This window comes from Capsicum annuum, chromosome 11, assembly GCF_002878395.1.
Source record: "Capsicum annuum cultivar UCD-10X-F1 chromosome 11, UCD10Xv1.1, whole genome shotgun sequence".
Classification (NCBI taxonomy): domain Eukaryota; kingdom Viridiplantae; phylum Streptophyta; class Magnoliopsida; order Solanales; family Solanaceae; genus Capsicum; species Capsicum annuum.
The window spans coordinates 15,494,393-15,509,744 of NC_061121.1; the positions used below are offsets into that span (position 1 = coordinate 15,494,393).

General features: G+C 35.5%; 1 long non-coding RNA gene across 1 annotated transcript; it reads right to left on the reverse strand.

Moving 5' to 3' along the window:
• Positions 1–1,560: 1,560 nt before the first annotated feature.
• Positions 1,561–14,798, reverse strand: LOC124888649. Its single transcript, XR_007047203.1, has 3 exons — positions 13,438–14,798; positions 2,229–2,317; positions 1,561–2,118 (listed from the first exon to the last, which is right to left on the reverse strand). It is a non-coding gene; the product is annotated as an uncharacterized LOC124888649 (long non-coding RNA).
• Between the last annotated feature and the right edge of the window lie 554 nt (positions 14,799–15,352).

Consider the following 15,352-nt stretch of genomic DNA (forward strand, 5'->3'; position numbering starts at 1 on the left):
CAATCCGAATTACGATGTATTAGATCTCAATATACGACAGCATTCCCCTCAACACATAGTCTAAACAAAATCTTGATATCCTGCAAGGTCAAAGTGACCTCTCCGAAGGGTAGGTGAAAATTGTGCCTCTACCTCTTAATCATGGCCGTGACGAGCTTATGGCCAAGTTGTATCTTGCCCGCCCTGACAACATCCCATAACCCCGCCCTGGATATATACTCTATGTCGCGCTGAAGGGGGTGGGGGAGAGGGGGGTTATCAAAAATCATCCATGCCGAGGGCCTCAGTTGAAATCAAGTAGAAAGAATTGTTCAAAGCAGGTGGCGATTCATCGTTCTTCAAATCAGTTACTAAACATCAGCTAATCAAATCCCTATCTCTCCGTAATGAAGATGCTCGTTCTCTCCTTATGTTGCTGTTTCTTCCGGACACAGAGGTTCTTTCACTCTCACTTCATTTTTAGCTCAATTCTTTTAGTAATGTATGAGCTCGTTTGGTTGGAAAACAAGTTATTCTGGGATTAGTTATTTTGAGATTGTTATCGTGAGAACTAACTGCGGGATAAGTTATTCCGCGATTAATCCCCCAAAAATATATATAAGATAAAGCTCATCCTAGCTAAAATTATTCACTGAATTAGTTATTGTTGATCCTTGTACCAAACTAGTCTTATTGTTGTTATATTGTATTTATCATGTTGTTTTAATGAATACAACATTTGGATGGATTGTATCATATTCTGTCATTACATAATGTCACACATTAATAATTTGACTGATAAATAAACCCACAAGAAATGAAGGATATGGGTAGAGCTATTATAAAAAAAAAATAGGTTAAATGAAAAGAACAGGATTATTAGCTCCCACGCGTGGCCTAATAGTCAATGAAGTGGGTAGAAAATATGAGGTTTAAGTTTAAATCCCAGTAAAGACAAACATTAGGTGATTTTTTTTCATCGGTGGATACCTGATATATAGTGCTAGTAGAAGGTGATAGGTATCCTGTGGATTTAGCTGAGGTGCGTGAAAGCTAGCCCCGACACCATGATTATAAAAAAAATAAAAATTACTAAATAATAGGTAAAAATAAAATGAGAAGAAAAAAAGGTTACAAGAGGGATTTGTTCGGATGCTAAGCACTCCTCATATCCAACCCTGAGGTTGTGAGTTCAAGTCATCAACGGAGCAAAAAACGGGTTGGAGCTCTTAGGGAGTGTAAAGAATAAAAAATAAAAAATAGGTAACGACACAATCACACCAAATCGATCGTTACATAAAATTTGCCTTTTTTTTGTTACCTAACGATGGATTTAATGATACGATAATCAAAACAAACATTGCATTTAAACTAACAATACAATACAACAGATAACAACCATTCAAACAATCTGTAAATAATTGTGGCAGTCAGCCAGTTTGGGCACACTAATAAAACTAATCCTCTTGTTTTAAAATGTATCAAGTTACCAATTTGAAATAGGGAAATGTAACTTATTATAGTAGTTTTCAAATGTTGCCATATCTAGCTTGGGAAGTTAGTCTAGTCGATTTTTAATAAGGAAAAAATATTTTGGTTATAAGGGGGACTCATATAAATCAAATTTTGTTTTTTTGACATTTGAAAAGTCATAGTAAGAGAAATTGTATGTTTGATTCTCAAAGTAGAAATGGAGTAAAACGAATTGGGGGGAGAGAGTACATTTTTATCTAATTCCTGAATGTGATGTTTACAATGTTGAATCACATTTTGGTGATTGTATATTAGGTGGTAAAGATTCTTGCAGCTGCGGATCCCTCGGCGAGTGGTATAAATAGTGGTGACGAAGAAGATGTACAGTTTAAAGATATTGATTTGTTGAGCGTTAACTTGAAATATCTTGTACTCAGTTTGTGCCAATCCATCTAGCCGTTCTTCTATTTCTCCAATATCAAGTTGAAGTGCAGTTTTGCAAGATGAAACAAGGTTATCCTAATATCAGCAATATGTTTTTGTTACTTTTAGTCTCGTGTGTGTATCCTATAAGGACTCTGTTGCTGTTCTGCTTTTGTTAGCATTGTTTAGCTACTATTCTTTATGTACTATTTTTTTTAGCATATATTTGTGTCTTGGTTTGTCCTGTCAAATACAGAGGAGATACGAAAGAGTTAGCGTCATACAACTTAGAAGCTACAAAGTCATGGAGTTGCCAATGTGCGAAAAACATAGACATCAAGTAATTGGTTTACCTCTCTCGTAACACGACACAGCTACTTCCTGAAGAAGTCTTCTGTATCTTGGAGATCTTCCTCAATACATCAGCAAAAGCAGTCTTATCCTGCAACAATGTAATTAATGCAGTCACGTAAGGGAAAGAGGAACCTCACTGTGGAAACAATTGGTGCACTAATGTTGTATCTGATTCGTACGAAACCTCAGCGTGGAGAACAATCAGGAACTTTTGGTCCGAAAATGTTAGTATCCCGTGGTTCGACCACGGTCGCTTGATGGAGCAAATCGACTGATTTGACACTCTAAAATGTATAAACCACACAAAACACATAAAACATCAACCACAAACAAAACGATTCCAAAGTATAGTGTCCAGTCCGATTATACAGTCCAAAATAAAAAAGGTACTGAAAAGTAAACCTACACTAATCCTAAACTACTCTCCAATGATACTTCAGGCCTCCTTTGCGTACATGATACTTCGGAGCATTCCCCGATGAATAAGTACAGTGTGGCCTCGCGGCATTCCCCGATGAATGAATACATTTGATAAAATATAACAAAAATGGAGAAATCATTCAACACAGACATTCACACATTTAATTATATAGAATCTTACGAGTTGCCTACCCCGAGCCTACCGTTTGCCTATCCACTCGACAACATATCACGTTCAACATCAACAATGAATCAAAATATCCGAATATCCACTTTTATCAATTTTCGATTCCCGCCCCCCAAAATAATTGACTAATTCTTCAACTATCAATTCAATTTTCGACATTCAAATCCAACATCAACCAACCCATAACAAAGATTCAAACATGCTCAAACAACAAATCATTTCCGATTAATTAACCAACTTCAACATAGAATCACCCAAAACAATTAGATTTGCTCAACCACACAATCAAGATCATATCATCAACCAAAGCATTCCATCCACAACATCGGGTATCGTAAACACAGAAATAAACTATAGTAGAGGTTAGAAATGGACCTTTGAAGAATCGATTTCGTTGATAATAAAATCAAGAAAGCCCGGACTATAGAATTCCTAATAGGACCTCAACAATGACGAATTCCAACTCCGTATTGAAAAATATGAGACCCAAAACTGAAGCTCCATAAATCTAATCGAACCTGAAAACCGACATTATTCACGATACTATTTCTCTCTCGATTTTTTTCTCTCTCGCGCGATTCTGTCTTCTCTCCCTCGGTTTTTTGTTCTTCTTGTGAGGAAGACGATTTGGTGATTGTTGTTATTGTGGAGAAAATGATGATGAAAGAATGAACCCCTCTATTCTCCTTTTAGAATTTTCCTTTTATATTTTTTATTTGTTTTTTCTTTTTCTTTATTTATTATCCTATGTGGAAGCATATAATTGGTGGCTTGTGGGAATAAGTGTGTGGCATGTGGAAAAGTTAGTGTGGCATGAGGAAAGATGAGGGTGGCGTGTGGAAAAATGAGTAGGGCGTGTGCTTTTTGCATGTATCCAATGAAAAATGGAAAGTGAGGTGTTGAGGTGGCATAGTGAGGTGACAAAGATGCTATGTATTTAATTATTTTCAATTCTTTTTTTGGGGGGGGAGAAATTATCAATTAAATAAAAGTATGGTAAGGTGAATAAAATAAAAATAAAAATAAAATTAAAAAAATAAAATAAAAATAATTAAAATATTTTCGAGAAAGGATAAAATTACATGTCTACATCATGGCCCCTTTAGATGTAAACACATGGTGTTTTCATACAAAGCAGTAAACAACAAGACAGAATTTTGTCCTGACCTTTATTCAAAAGCACGAAGCACGAGGAAGGAGGGAAACCAGGTCTTGACTTAGGATATCCTACCTACCCCAAGTTATGAGGAAATCGACTGACAGTTTTCTCAAAGGATTGGAAGGAGATGGACTATGCCGAGTTGCAGAGTCGAGTGAGGTCCCATCGAGGTTCCGATCCGCGGCTCTGTTATTACATCAAAAATGAAAATTACAAGTTAAAAACCTAAATGAAATTATAAAATCCTATCTACGCAGCTTCTGTTGGACTCTTGACTTCAGTTTCATCACCCTATTCTTCAGGCGGGCTCCTGATTTGAATTTTCTTCAACTTGTTGCTTGGTTTTCAATTTCATCACCTTGTTCTCCAGGCGGGCTCCTGACTTGCTATTTTCGATCTGTTGACTTTCATTTTCTTTACTTTGTTACTTGACTTTCAACTTCTTCACCTTGTTGTTTGACTTTCAATTTCTTCATCTTGCTGCTTGACTTTCTATTTATTCACCCTGTGTTTCGGGCGGGCTCCTGAAATCACATCAAAACTAGAAAGAAAATTATCCCAAACAAAGATTATTATAAAGAGATTTCATATACCAGGAAAGTGAAGTTCCAACACAAGAATTAAATTTCCCCCAAGTTTATCATCAAAGGACTTTTGCGAAAGTCACATCATTATAGGAATCAAAGAGAATGACTCGACTATAAGGTGTGTTTGATAGGAATCAAAGGAATTGACTCGACTAAAAGGTACGTCTTCTAGGGGTCAAGGAAAATGATTCGACTAAAAGATACGTCTTACTAGGAATCAAGGGAGATGACTCGACTAAAAGGTAAGTCTTATAGGAATCAAAGGGAATGACTCGACTAAAAGGTACGTCTTCTAGGGGCCAAAGGAAATGACTCGACTAAAAGGTACGTCTTATAGGAATCAAAGGAGATGACTAGACTAAAAGGTACGTCTTATAGGAATCAAAGGGAATGACTCGACTAAAAGGTACGTCTTATAGGAATCAAAGGATATGACTCGACTAAAAGGTACGTCTTATAAGAATCAAAGGAGATGACTCGACTAAAAGTTACGTCTTATAGGAATCAAAGGAGATGACTCGACTAAAAGGTACGTCTTCTAGGGGTCAAAGGGAATGACTTGACTAAAAGGTACGTTTTATAGGAATCAAAGGAAATGACTCGACTAAAAGATACGTCTTATAGGAATCAAAGGAGATGACTCGACTAAAAGGTACATCTTATAGGAATAAAAAGGAATAACTCGAATAAAAGGTACATCTTATAGGAATCAAAGGGAATGACTTGACTAAAAGGTACATTTTCTAGGAGTGAAGGTTCAATTTAAGAAGTGTATCATCCAGCAAATGAAAACTGAAATCCCTGGACAAGAAAGTATGTCTCCGGGGGATATAAGATGATGAATTTTTACCATGATGTAATTATCAAACCTGTGTAGACACATTGTTTCCTGCATTTGTAAAAGTGAGAAATTACGGGCCTTGATGTTTAGGCTTTGAAATCCTTGATTTGAAGGTAACATGTGTTCCTTTTTCATGCAAAGAAAGGTTGTGAGTTTAAAAATATGGTGGTTGGTTTGTGGCTTTGCCTTTCGTGAAAAACGCTCTTGCCGTCATCACATTTAATCTTGCTTCCAACCATTAACCTGTGTCATTGACTTGCTGCTTCATTGACCAAACTCAGATTATTAAGAGTGACTGAGACAAGCACAACATCTCTGCTTTGCCATGCTTCTCAGATAGACCCTTTGGAACCTTGGTATTTCATGAGTTCCTAGACTTATTTGTTGACAAAACTTTCTGCTTGCCTCATTTTGGCTCACAATCATGTCTCTTTCATGCGTTGGCCTTTCTGCCTTGCTTTGTACAATTGAAGAAGCTGGTAGCCAGTTTTGAAATCTTTTTTCACTTGTTTTAACATAGACTTGACTCAAAGACAAGAGAAAAATGACAATGATTTTATTTGAATAACTGACTCAAGAAAAATAAAAATATAACTATAGAAAAGAAAGAAATGACAATGAATGTCCCCATTGAAAAAGATAAAAGAAAAGTTTATCTGAAAATGACAGTCAACTCTAATGATTATGACATGCATATCGGATTAAACTGCCTAATTTTTTCATACAAAACTCTCACAAATTGTTGTTGAGTTAATGGATCTGAGAGTGAGTTGCTTTCTTGGGCCAATTGCATTCGGAGACCTCATTCGGCTAGTGGCGCCTTGAAGGATTTTCGCTAACAAGCTTCTCTCATTTCCTTTTATCACCTGACCATTGTCTTATAGTATCCGAGAGGGTTTTTACCAATAAGATTCTTAGTTTTATTTTTCTCAACTCATAGTCGTCTTACAGAGCCCGTGAGGATTTTCACCAATAAGACTCTCTCATTTTTATTTATCTCAACTCACCGTCATCTTACAGTGCCCGTGAGGGTTTTCACCTATAAGACTCTCTCATTTTCATTTCTCTCCTGATTCCTTATGTTGAGGAAGACAAGTAGTTCCCAAAATGCGTTATCCACATTCATTGCATACTTAACCTGAGCATTCTCGAAGATTGATCTGAAGGTCTTTCTTTGGTTGTAACTTGACTTTTGGATAGGGTTAGAAAGAAAGGATGGCATGGGGACTAAATGACACTTGAAGTGGGGTGGGACTTACAACTTTTGGAATCGACTCAAACAATGAGGATCAACTCATGCCCCAGTTTCTTTTGACTAGGCAATACTAAATTTTATTTGGTTGGACCGAGCTAGGGCAGCCTACGTATCTCACCCTCAAAAGAGGAGAATCAGGTCACGCGTAGTTCTGGTCACTTGTTCTTTTTTTGCTTGATTCTGACTTGTTCTTTTTTTCTTTTGACTTTTTTTTTCTTTGTGATTTTTCAGACTCTAATTTCCTTGACACTCTTTTCTTCCTTCTTGGACACATTTTTTTTTGTGAAGCTTTCTGACTCTATTCTCTTGCTCAATACTTTTCTTTTGAGCTTTGTTGGCTTTATCTTGATTCCAAAAGAGGGGTATGAAAGAAAATAACTCTAAGGCTCAAATGGGGTAAACAAAGGATGACACAATGTTTGGATAGCAGAATAAAATATCTTTATCATATCAATCCTTGAGAATGAAAGTACATAACATGCAATTGAAAAATGGGAGATAAAGATCATGTGTGACACTTTAACAACACTAACTTAAACTGAACATGTGTGTCACTTCTTCTTCTATACTTGTCCAGCATACAACTCCACCTTTGTTATGCATCCCTCACATTGAATGATTCATGCTTTTGTGGAGCTGATTTCTTTTTGTTCCTCTTGATATAGAATCACGCAGCCACTGTTTGACCTAATTAAGACATGTCTTTCAATTGATGACCAAGTTATTCTCACGATTCTCAAAATAATAGCCTTAATTTTCAAAGAAGGCTTCAACTTGATCACCAAATGTCCTAGCACTCTATCTATTTTCTCAGATGCTCTCTTTTTCTAACTTTAAACCTCTGATTCAATGTTCATGCTTAAACTGAATTTTAAGATCTGGCTGTAAATTTCACTAGCATGTTATGTCACTAGAGTCAACATAAAATATATATGTAAAGAAAACAAACAAAAAACACATATTTAAAACACAAAGAAAAATGGGACACTTCATTTAATAAAAATGAAAGATAGAAAGGTTTGAACATAACGACAAAGGGACAAAACAAGATAGATCCCGAACTACCATCCTGAAATAATTTGGATAACAGAAAATAAAATAAAACAAACTACCAGACCTCTTTCTAGTAGGGAGGGGTGACTTCTCAATTGCTCAGTCTGACATCTTAGTCACTGGTTCGCATATTAGCATGACTAGAGCTTTCCTCACTATCAATTTTCTACACCATAATTGATTTATCTTGAATCATCTTTTTAATTTCTCTTTTCAAAGCACGATAATCTTCAATACTGTGATCCTAAACATCAGAATGATATGCACATCGTACATTAGGATCAAAACTTCTTGAATGTGGATCAAGAGTATACCCAAGGAGAGGAGTGATCATTCCCTGCTGTACCAATTTCTAGAATAAACTGGCATAGAATTCCCCAATAGGAGTGAAATTATCTTTTTCCTTCCTCCTCTTTGCAAACTCTAGCCTCGGATGAAACTTGAATTTAGAGGTTCTTTGGTAAATTTGTGGGGGTCAAGGACGATTTTGAAGAACAAGTACATGTCATTGTGGATAAGAAGATGGATGAACATACAATTGTGCATTGTTCAAAGGATATTGAGGAAGTGGAATGGGATTTCTTGGATTTTGAGGAAAGAAACCTTGTTACAAGTAGTTATGTAGATCTAATATGTAAGATCGGGATTGAGGCTGACAGTATTGGTGGGTTGGACCTCTCAAACTCTGCTTTAGCTCTGGCATGACAATAGGTGTGTTTTCCTTCTTCTTTCCTTCAGTTTCCCTTGGTTGATTGCAATGTCGTCCCAAATGTTTCACAGAATCCTTCTGTCCATCAGGCTCTCCAAATTTTGATGTCTTAAATCTGGGAGAAAGGTTAACACTTGAAGAAATGCCCCAGTTTTTATATGAAACATCTTTATAGCCCATAAGTCCAAGGAAATTTTTCATATCATTTTCTACACTCTTAACTTTCCCAACCACTTTCTCTAGGTCTTCTAGCATGCTAGGCTTCTTAGTAAGAAATTTTGGTGGTCCACTTAATTTAACGGTAGGCTCAAGAGTATAACAATGATCATTAAGAGTCTTGAACGTGGATTCACTAGTGGACTGGGGAAGCACAATCGTTGGATTGATAGCCAAAGTGGAAGTCTTAGTAGAAGGTTGAGCAACAAAAGGACAGACGGTATGTAGTGCTATGAATATGATAAACTTATATTGAAGAGCTAAAGAAAGAGTGGTGGAAGTATTGAGGTGCATTTGACGTGGAATGGATTCTGATGCATGATGTGGTGCATCAACAACAGTAGGAAAGTGACTTTGCGATTTTGGTGGAAGACTTAGGGTATTTGCAGGGTCAAAAGTGGGGAACGGAGGCGGAGGCAGCCCACTGGCCCAAGCTTGGTACATTTCCATCATTTGTTGTCTCAGTCTCAAATTCTCTTCCTTTAAACTCTCAATTTCCTAACTCTTTGTTTCATCCATGGTGACACTCTCTATATCCTTGTTGCACACAACTAAACCTTCCTTGAATTTGGTGTGATATGGAGGACCAGCCAGGAGGCCACAAACCAACCACCTTAAACTAACTGAACAAGAGGCAACAAATATATTAGAGTTCAACCTTTTTCAAAACCTCTCATTTTTTTTCTTTTTTTTTAAAAAGATCACCGAACCCAAGAAGGGCGCCTACGTATTTCACATCCCGAAAGAGGAGAATCAAGTGTGCGTAGTTCGTAAAGTCGTGTCAAAATGACCAATTGAACTCTTTGTTTTCTTTCTTCTTTTTTTTTCGAAACTTTAAGAAGATAAGAAAATAACAATTTGTCAAAAGAATTGACGAAAATATTTTTGAATTTTTCAACTTTAACATCCCTATACAAAGTGAAATCTATAATTACCAAAGAAAATCTTTTTGGGTTTTCAGTTTTAAATTTCATATGAAAAAGAAACTTAAACCAATAAAAAAAATTTTTTTTATAGTTTTCTTTTAGAGATGTATATGAAACCCCTACTCTAAGTAAAGAGTGAAGAAAATCTTTTTGAATTTTTTTCAAATAAGATCCACAAACCAACAATAGGATGTCTACGTATCTCACTCCCGAAAGAGGAGAATCAGGGGTGCGTAGTTCGTCCAGATTGGACAATTAAGGACTAAATGACAAACTAAACCCTAAATTGAGAGACACAACTAAAGACAGACGATGAAAATAAAATCTTTTTGGGGTTTTTAATTAGAAACTAACACCAACAACTATGAAAGAAAAAATCTTTTTGATATTTTCATTATATAAAAATGTACAAAGCTCCTATTGAAAGGAATTTTTTTTTTTTTGAAGTTTTCGAATTGTGAATGCTTACTAAAGAAATAAAAGGAATGTTCTATTTTTATTTTTTGGAAAATAAGTACAAAATGTAAAAAAAAACGACTTTTTTTTTTAATTTTTGAATTGTGAAAAAACAAAAGCCATAAAGAACCCTAAAAACTACAAAAAAAAAAAAATTCTTCTTTTCGACTCACTTTTCTTTTCTCCTTTTTTTTCACTTTACTTCTAACACAAGTTTTCCCCAAATCAGTCTGTCAAATAATTACGTTACCCTCAGAAATGCAACATTTAGCACGTAGAGATGCTTTAGAGGTGAGTCTCCTACAAAGGACCAAGTGGGCCCCGCTAGGTCTTCAATATGATGCACACAAGCATGACCTAAAGGTTGACCTACGTTAGGGTTCACTAACAATGCTATTCGGGGGAGCATATGATCGATAGTGACTGCTTTGCTTTCCACCTACCTCATAACACCGACGGCTCCCCCTAAAATAAGGGTAACTCAACTAGAGGTCGTGTACAACACATGTACTACAGACTTGTTACAGAAACAATGACTCGGGTTATGCACATGATGCCAGATATAAAGTGGTAACACATAACATAAAACTGTAAACAAAGAGCACGTAGACACTCAACAATGATAAACAATAACACAAAACAACACAAACAATACCTATACACCCATAATATCAAACAAAGCTATAAAAAATTAGCTCGAATTCTGAAAAATCCCCCGCAAAGTCGCCAGAGCTGTCACACCCCTTTCTTTTCAACTCCAAAAAGATTAATTTTATAGTTCGAAAGGGTTTTCATTATTAAAGTGACGAAAAATGAAAATTTTATTTCGAAAAAGATTATTTACATTTAAACTCAGAGTCGCCACTTCGCATAAATTAGGTGTGCCAAGTCACCCGTGGATATCCTTTTTCAAAACGATTTTGACTCTATAAAACTGATCCGCGAATAGAGATTCCGACTAAGGAATTTTGTTGACCGAGGGGAAGGTGTTAGGCAACCCTCGATCCCGTGGTTCGACCACGATCGCTTGGTGGAGCATATCGACCGATTTGACACTATAAAATGTATAAACCACACAAAACACATAAAACAATCAACCACAAACAAAACGAATCCAAAGTATAGTGTCCAGTCCGATTATACAGTCCAAAATAAAAAGGTACTGAAAAGTAAACCTACACTAATCCTAAACTACTCTCCAATGATACTTCGGGCCTCCTTTGCGTACATGATACTTCGGGGCACTCCCCGACGAATAAGTACAGTGTGGCCTCGGGGCATTCCCCGATGAATGAATACATTTGATGAAATATAACAAAATGGAGAAATCGTTCAACACAGACATTCACACATTCAATTATATAGAATCTTACGAGTTGCCTACCCCGAGCCTACCGTTTTCCTACCCACTCGACAACATATCACATTCAACATCAACAATGAATCAAAATACCCTAATATCCACTTTTATTAATTTTCGATTCCCGCCCCCCAAAATAATTGACTAATTCTTTGACTATCAATTCAATTTCTGACATTCAAATCCAACATCAACCAACCCATAACAAAGATTCAAACATGCTCAAACAACAAATCATTTCCGATTAATTAACCAACTTCAACATAGAATCGCCCAAAACAATTAGATTTGCTCAACCACACAATCAAGATCATATCATCAACCAAAGCATTCCATCCATAACAATGGGTATCGTAAACAAAGAAATAAACTATAGTAGAGGTTAGAAATAGACCTTTGAAGAATCGATTTCGTTGATAATAAAATCAAGAAAGCTCGGACTATAGAATTCCTAATAGGACCTCAACAATGACGAACTCCAACTCCGTATTGAAAAATTTGAGACCCAAAACTGAAGCTCCATAAATCCAATTGAATCCGAAAACCGACATTGTTCACGATACTGTTTTTCTCTCGATTTTTTCTCTCGCACGCGCGATTCTCTCTTCTCTCCCTCGATTTTTTTGTTCTCGTGAGGAAGATGATTTGGTGATTGTTGTTATTGTGGAGAAAATGATGATGAAAGAATGAACCCCTCTTTTCTCCTTTTAAAATTTTTCTTTTATATTTTTTATTTGATTTTTCTTTTTCTTTATTTATTATCCTATGTGAAAGCATATAATTGGTGGCTTGTGGGAATAAGTGTGGCATGTGAAAAAGTTAGTGTGGCATATGGAAAGATAAGGGTGGCATGTGAAAAAATGAGTAGGGCATGTGCCTTTTGCATGTATCCAATGAAAAATGAAAAATGAGGTGTTGAGGTGACATAGTGAGGTGACAAAGATGCTATGTATTTAATTATTTTTAATTCTTTTTTGGGGGAGAAATTATCAATTAAACAAAAGTATGATGAGGTGAATAAAATAAAATAAAAAATAATAATAATAATAATTAAAAAATAAAATAAAATAAAAATGATTAAAATATTTTCAGAAAAGGATAAAATTACGTGTCTACATTATACCCCTTTGAATGTAAACACATAATGCTTTCATACAAAGGAGTAAACAACGAGACAGAATTTTGTTGTCTCAATTACATCGTAAGGTGGGCTTCTCGAATAAATTCTTGTTTTTGTAGGTCCATGGGAGCGTACAACATCGAGTTTCCTCATCATAACTAAATTATATATGCATCCACTTATATTATCCTATTTTCACCGTTGATCATTCTTATGAAAGCCAATACCCCTCTTTGGAAGATGAACTAGAGGAGCTCGTTAGGGAACCATGTTTTTTTTTTAAGCACAATATTCTTGGTAAAAGTTTTTTTTCCCAACAAATATGCCTATTTCTTATCATGACACCAACAAAATAAATCTTCGTAGGAGACAAAACTAGGATTATGTTGAATTACTTTCTTTGTAAAAGAAAAAACTAAATTGATCTTTTTTGAGCGAAATTGAACAATACAGTCGTCACCTACGTGTTGAATGCACATCAAATACATCTTTTTCTTGAATAAAACGTGTGATTATTAGGGGGTTAGGTTAAAAGAATATAGTGCAATATTTTAGTGCGCAGTCACTATTTTCGTGGGAGATCAACAAAGTCCTCGTAGGACACACGAGATTAAAGGGGACAACAACATATCCAGCAAAGCTATCTTTTTAACTGTACATCCAAAATCCATCTGTGTTTAGCACATCAATTTCTTTTACTCAAAATCCACAAGCCAATGTAATTACTGCACACAAAATAATTAAACTGGAAAAAGCTGATAGTTCTATAGAAATCCATTCACTTAAATGCATAGAAATCTTTTGGATCTTTTATTTTCATTTGGACGTATCGTTTCCAGTTTTGTGAGGATAATATTTTTATGTGACATACATAAAGTGTGCAGATTAGTAAAACATGGCAAATTATTATACTACTCACCTCTGTTGAGCAAAATCTCCACAATTTCCACATTACCACTGCTTGCTGCAGAGTGCAATGGCACCCAATCTTCTTCATCGCCAGTATTTATTCCACTCACTGAGGGATCAGCAGCTGAAAGAATCTTCAGCTCCAAATATACAATCACCAAAAAACAAATATCACACTCTTATTACTGCAATCCCAAGATTCAACATTGTTAACATTCAGGAATTAGTGAAAAAAGATGCATTTCAATCCTGCCCTTTTACTACTACTATATGCTGCTTCATTTGCTTTGTTTATCTTACTATTTTTGTTGTTGTTATTTTCCTTTCTATCCTGCTATAATTACCTTTCTTTTGAGCCGAGGGTCTTTCGAAAACAGCCTCTATACCCTCCTACGTCCTACACACACAAAGGCATGGGTGGAGCCAACCTTTAACAAGGGGTTCATCCAAACCCGCCGAAGCAGAAAATTATATGATTAAACACTGTAGATGTTGAATCCCCTTCAATTAGTTTTTCTTTAAATTTTGAAAAACCTCATCACAAATCCTGGCTCCGCCTTTGCACAATGGTAGGATCTATCGGAAACAACTTCTCTACCCAACTTATTGGTTAAAGTTTCAGAAAGTTTGAATCTTGGACTGGGAAAAACATCAAACCTGTTGAGATTAGGAGAGTCCTAGATTCAAAAATGTCTTGAAATAAGAAATCAACAAGTGAATTCACGTCAAAACTAATTATCGTCCTCCGATCTCCCCCAATCTTTTTTTGCACAAAGTACAAGAGCCCAATGGCGGAACCAGGATGTTCATAAACAATAACATTAAAAAAAGCTCCCGCTATACACAGAGTCTGACCACAAAGATAGATTATTGTACACAGATTCACCTTTCATTTCTGTGTTGTTTCTAAAACTTAAACCCGTGATCTCCCAGTCATAACCAATTACATACCCAGTGTAATTCTACAAGTGAATTCTAACCTTAACCTTACCCCTACCTTGCTTGTATAAATAGAAAGTTGTTTCCAATGACCCTCAGCTTAAATAAAATGATATTTTCATAAAGGGATTCAACAATATGAATAAGCAAATGCGCAACAAGAGATTCAACATCTAATACATATACATAAAAACAAACTTTAATAATATACACAGTATAATTTTTAACCAAAGGAGCTTCGAAAGCTCAAGTTTTTCTCATCTTAAGAAGAAAAGGATTCGAATCCCATTTGTTTGCTGAAATTGAGGTGGAAATGAAACAACCTGGATAGCCAGATAAGGACGCGTTGAACGCAGCTCTAATACGGGATGAGGGCACCATCGGATTTGGAATTTTTAAAGACAAGGTGGGGCATCCAAAGGAGCGCCTAGTAGTTCAATCAAGGCAGGTTCAATTTCCAATAGATACAAACACTAAAGGTGTTTTGTTGTTGCTGATAGAAGGTGACAGATTTAATAAATTTAATTGAGATGCACTTAAATTGACTCATATACAACGGTTATAAAAAAGATAAAGAGATGGGTGAGGGGACTGATGACGGTAGGGGTGTACATAGGTTCGGTTGGTTCGGTTTTTTATTAAAATATAACCAAACCAACAATGATGATTTTCTAAATCTATAAACCAAATCAAACCAATATACAATTGGTTTTTATATTTCGGTTTTAATCGAGTTTTTTTGGTTTTTTCGATTTTTTGGTTTTTTTCTCGATTTTTTATCAATAATGTGATTGAAGAAAAAATTAAATGTTTTCATTAAAAAGATTAAAAAAAAAAAAAAACAATGGTCATACAGTAGTTCCAATTAAAATTAAATTGGCAAATTACTAAGACGTTTAAACTACTATCTCTCAAAGTAATATTATGTGGATACTTAGTGGTTCAATTTGTAAGTTACTAGTCATAATAGTTTATCTGAAAGTTTC